Raw genomic sequence first — 6000 nt, 5'->3', positions numbered from 1 at the left:
ATCTCAAACCACACTGGAGGGATTAAATATGAAGAGAATGTAGTTATTCCTGGGCAATCTGACGGCTGTAAAGCGTGACTTTATGATACAGTAACCTGCAGCCAGCATTACGTCATTTATTATAATTACGTATAACTGCATTACGGTCAGTTTTACAGCTATTGAGTGCTATGCGAGTCCTTGAAAACACAAAATACTGTTTTTAATGTTGTTAATGACTCAGGAGTGTGTATCTATATGGAGCTCATTTCCTGTCAGAAGGAATTCTACATAAATGCAATACAATGTAATTGTAATTTTTATCATTTATTAATCCATAAACAGAAATCGGTATCTTGACTAATTTTTCTTTGTCTAGATACTTGGCCCCGCCCCCTCGTCTCTTTTAGCCATACACCTAGCCCCGCCCCTCAGCTTTCCAGATCTATACACAGCACTGTGCAAAAGTCTTAGGCCCTATTTTTTTTTTAGTACATAACTTTGTTATAGATGTTTATTTTCTGACTTCTACATTATTGATTCAGTACAAAAACATTTCCAAACAGATTCCAAACATTAGTTTTCCAGCACAAAATGAAATGTTACAGAAAAATGTTTGTATGTCAGTAAAGAAAGCAGCAGATTCCATAAGAGTCACTTTTCAGATAAAAACATAATGAAGGCTGCTGGGTTTCGCTGCAGAAATAAGAAGCGAGTCGACAGTCAAAGTCTCCAGAAGAACTGTGGCTGCTTCTGCAAGATGCTCAGTAACACTTCCAGCTCATTTCCTTATAAAACTGCACACACTGCACCTGAGATACTGTTTTTTTTTTTTTTAAAGCGAAGGATCGTCACACCAAATATTGACTTTGTTTCATTTATTACTGTTTACTGCTCTTTATAGTATTTTTTTTAATGTAGAAACATTTTCATTATTTTTGAAGGCATCTTTGCTCTACAGCATTTCTTTGCATGTGCCTAAGACTTTTGCACAGTTCTGTACCTGTCCACTCCCCTCACCTCTCCACACCTATACACCTGGCCCCGCCCCTCAGCTTGCCAGAACTATACACCTGGCCCCGCCCCTCAGCTCTTTGGACCACTCCACTTGAAATGTTTCAGTGAAAAAAAAACTTATAACAAAAAGATTATGAGATATGAGAAAGCATGACATGAGAAAATCACCTCTGCTATATAAATATGATTTATAAACATGAATGCAAGAATGTTTTTTTTTTTTTTAAATAGTCAAAAGTACAACTATTTAAACTTACAACTATTCTTATTGGAAAAGTCTTTTTTTTTTTTAGTATCATTTTGACCTGAATGGAATACAAGGGTTAAACGATCCTGCTAGCTTCATATAATGAGTCGGATGTAAGTTAATGGTTCAGGATGTATTCAGGCATCATAACTTACTTGAGCTCGCCAATTTAGTCCCAGCATGCACTGCTCCAGCTGGAGTCCCATGTAACACAACAACAAAGTCTTACTTTAATACCTGGCAGAGTGAAAACAGGTCCGCACTTGTGATCATTTTTAACGCTAATGGCTAATGCTAGAGCAGGTTTTATGGCACCAGTCCCACATTTAGTGTGTGTATGTAGAGTATGATCCTATAACTGACCTAAACACAAAGAGCTCTTTTAGTGGCAGAGGCAGGCTGCATGCCCACTGCGGACCTCCGCAGCTATTTCCTGCTCCACCCTCACAGTTTGGCTCTGAACTTGCACTCTCTCTGTCTCTCTCAGTCCAGCGTAAGTCAACATCGACTGATCCAGTTTTCTGTCTACTGTCATGATCTTCATATAGGCACCTATGCTTAAAGTCTCCGTGGAACAGAGTGTAAAATATTAATGTTTGTATGACACCTAATTTTCTTTCACAAATTAAGTCTTACTTTGTCTAAAATTCCTGTTTTAAATTTTTTACATGATCTTACATCATAAACATTTTGAGCTCTTTTAAATTTTAATATAATTTGTTGTCACACACAGTGGATAATCTGACCTGACCCACATCATATTTATTTATCCCCAACTGCAAAGATTTGTAGTACAAGTACAAGCAGCAGAATGAGGTTTCTCTGCAGGAGCTTAATCTCCATAATAGGATGATCCACCATGGAGTAGATCCTCTTCAAATCAAGAAGAGCCAGTTGAGGTCATTCAGGCACCTCATAAAGATGCTCCTTGGTTGTCTCCCTCTACAGCTATTCCAGGCACGTCTCACTGGACAGACGCGGGACCTGTTGAAGAGATTACGTCTTACAGTTGTCTTGGGAATGTCTGGGGATCCCCCATAAACAGCAGGAATCTGTTGCCAGGAAGAGAGAAGTCTGAACAGATCTCCTCACCCTGTTGCTAAGCAGACTAGAATATGACCGTGCTAGCATCAGAGTGGCACACATCCACTAACGTCTTATGGAAATAACAAAAATCCACCATCAACCAAATACATTTAGCACCAGATATCCACATCACCTCACAAATAATGTAATGTGCTTCTCAGAGAGGACTTTTTCCATAAAACAATCTTATTAACAGAGTAGCAATTAATCAGTCGGAATTAATTAATCAGAAAACGGTGCAGTTATTCAGAAACATCAGGCCTCCAGATCAGTCAAACTATGATATCATCCTCATCCTGATTCTTCTTGACCTCTTAGCAGTCATATCAGGTGACATAGAGGGAATCCACATCTGCTCCACGTGTTCCACAAGGCTCAGTGCTTGGCATTCTTCTGTTCTCCCTTTAAATACACTGTTTCAGTGAAATAATTTCCTCATCTTTCATATCACATATGCTGATGACACTCATCTCATGTTTCAGCTTGAATCTGAGCATGTTTAGCCAACATCTTGGCATGGACCTCTCATCTCATCAAGTCAAATCCCAGCTACACCCAGCTGCTGTATATTCCTCCAGAAGCATTCCCATGTGAACATCTTATGATCTCCCTGGATCACACCATCTGAAAAAAACAAGCAACCTTGGTGTAGTGAACAATCAACTCTCCTTCTCTCCTCATACTGCTAACCTGACATGGTCATGCAGGTTTTTTTCCTTTACAACATGAGAAGGATCTGGACATTTCTATCCATGAAGACCACACAGGAGCTTGTTCAGTCCATTGTCACCTCGAGATTGAATTACTGCATCTTGCTCCTGCTAGGTCTTCCTCACTGCATGCCATACGAGCCTTGCAACTGATCCAAAATGGCACAGAACTTGTTCTACCATTGCTGCATTCACTCCACTGTAGCTTCCTGCACCAGATTTAAAACTCTGATCCTTGCCTACGAAGGCAAAACCAGACATGAAGGCACTTAATCAAACCTTGCTCTGTACGAGATTGCCTTCAAGCCAATAGCACGCCTCAATTTGACCTGGCATCCCTCAAGACACAAGGAAGACTTGGATCAAGGCTCTTCTCTGTCCTAGCAACCAGGTGGGGGAATAAACTTGCCCTGGATGTCTGAACAGCTGAGTCACTGACTGTCTTCAAAGAAGTCTAAAGACGCACCTCTTCACTGAGTACTTATCCAAGCACTCAATCCAGAGAGCGAGTGGAAAACCCAACCCAGTCTTGTACTCTGTGCTCAAACTTATTGAACTAACTCCTTTCTAACAAGGTCTTAGCTTGACGGTATTCTCAGACCCTGACCCTGACCTCTTTGTACTAGTGTGAGGGTATGATTTTTTTTTTAATAGAGACTACAAAGCACTTAAGTGTTCTACCGAGCACACAGTGTGATGAATGTAGATGTGTTATGTGTTACTGTAGGGTTACTGCTGTCTGAAAGCCTCCACTGTGGCTGTATAAAATCCACCCTGTCTGTGTGTGTATCTGTGTATGTGAGTAAAATGTACACACACATGGACTGTTTAAATTCACTGTGACATCTGGTGTCCCAAAATAAGACTTATGGAGTCAGAGGGAGCTGAAGGAGCTGGGTCTGTCAGGAGTTTAGGGACAGGGTGTGTTCGTTAAGTGTGTGTGGGTGTAAATTACAGTCGAGCTTTAACACTCCTCCCTGTGCCTTACACTCACACCAACAACAACCACCCTCTCAACCTGTGTTTGTGAAGTATGGACAGAGAGGGAGGGAAAGAGAAAAATATGTGAGTGTAAGAAGCGAAAAGGAGAGGAAGAGACAAGAAAGAGATGTATGTGAAGAGGCAGAGGGAGGGAAAGAGGATAAAGAGATAGAGAAAAAAGAATGACAAGGCAGGAACAGGTGAGAGAGAAAAACAAAGGCGAGTGCTAGAATGAGAGAGAAAGAAGAAAGGTAGTATGGAGAGGAGAGCGAAGGAACAAGAGAGAAGAAACAGGAGACAAAAAGGAGAGAGAGAGAACAGGGTGTGGAAAAATGAGATCGAAAGACAGAATAGAGAAAATAGGAAGAGGAAGAATGAGAGAAAGAATTACTAGGAGACATACAGCATTTTGCAAATGACAGAAGGAGAAAAAAACATTTAATCCATATTATTATTATTATTATTATTATTATTACTAGTAGTAGTAGTAGTAGTAGTACATTCTTTAAAAATGTAGAAACTGTAAGGGTTCTTCAGTTGTCCCTCGGGGGAAAGCCTTAAATATTCTACGTAGAACCGTACAACACAGTGTTTCCCTATCAGATGGATTTCCACGTTGAGCCCTTTTGGAAACTCAGAACTCTTAATTATCCAATAAACCTGCACAGAACCCTTTTCTAACAGTGTAACAAGTAGCAAGACTGGTACCTGACAGAGTCTACGCTTTAAGAAGAAAATAATAACCAGTAATTTGGAGTTTGCACTGTACACTTACCCAGTTAATATACACACTCTTAGAAAAAAATGGGTTCTTCAAGGGTTCTTTAAGGGTTCATTGGATAGTTAAGGGTTGTTGGTTTCCAAAAACAACACAGGAAACACTCTGATGTAGAGTTGTACATATAAGGATGCTAAGTGAAGAATCTGTAATGGTCCTAGATTTTTAGTAAAGTAGTTATAGTACTAGCAGTAGTACTATTACAGCTTGTTTAAGTAAGGAATAGAACACACTGTGTCATGCAGTTATAGGAAATTAATCAACCACGGGTGGTGTGATGAAGCAAATTTATTGTTAGCATGCCAAAGCTGATTATTTGTCTATAACAGCATGTCCTGAAGTGTTTTATTCCATAGCAATCTGCCAAAGTTTGCCATTCTTACACATGCTTTTTATCTGTTTATAGTTACATTTGACCAGAATCAGAATCACTTCATTGGCCACTAGGAATTCTGGTGCACGTACTGTAGGTGGACAACAATATATACGAGTGCAGATAATATGAAACAGTGCAAAATACAAACAGTGCAACAATGAAGACAGTACAAGTAACGCAAACTCTAAAAAAAATTACACAATCAACACAAGTTAAGAAGGTGCAAGTATAGACATTTGAAATTTAATGTACAGTGTTTATGTGAGTTCTGTGTTATGTAACGTCCATGAAGCAAGTTAGTTCCTGTTCTCATTTACGTTATAGCAGCTATAAACAGTCGTTCCCTCACCAGCCTCTCTTTTTTCTCTCTCTTGAAGTTAATAAGACAAAAAAAAACCACAAAGCTATAACTGTAAGTTAAGTTTCCCTCTGTCCTGAAGATGTCAGAAAACTTTACCTCTGACTGTTAAAGAGCACTGACACTGGAGACTCCTTTCGTAAATATTAAATAAACATCTCCTTACAGAAAACATCACCATATCAACAACTACACATGTTTAATTAATTTTATTATCTGGAGCATACAAGTCCCTGTTAACAAGCTGTTACTATAGAAACAGCAACGTATTAGAAAGAGTGTTTTAATATAAATGTGATTTGCAGCTTCACTACTGTCAGAGCCGCTGTTATAGAAGATTAATCAACACCTTCTGACCAATCAGAATCCAGAATTCAACAGCACTCAGTATAATTTGTTTTAATTTCCCTTTTTTGCTTTAGCTTTGTCAGAGAGAGAGAGAGAGAGAGAGACGGGGGGGATTGCTAA

This window comes from Pangasianodon hypophthalmus, chromosome 9 (assembly GCF_027358585.1).
Source record: "Pangasianodon hypophthalmus isolate fPanHyp1 chromosome 9, fPanHyp1.pri, whole genome shotgun sequence".
Lineage (NCBI taxonomy): Eukaryota > Metazoa > Chordata > Actinopteri > Siluriformes > Pangasiidae > Pangasianodon > Pangasianodon hypophthalmus.
Note: the sequence above shows the minus strand (reverse complement) of the source record.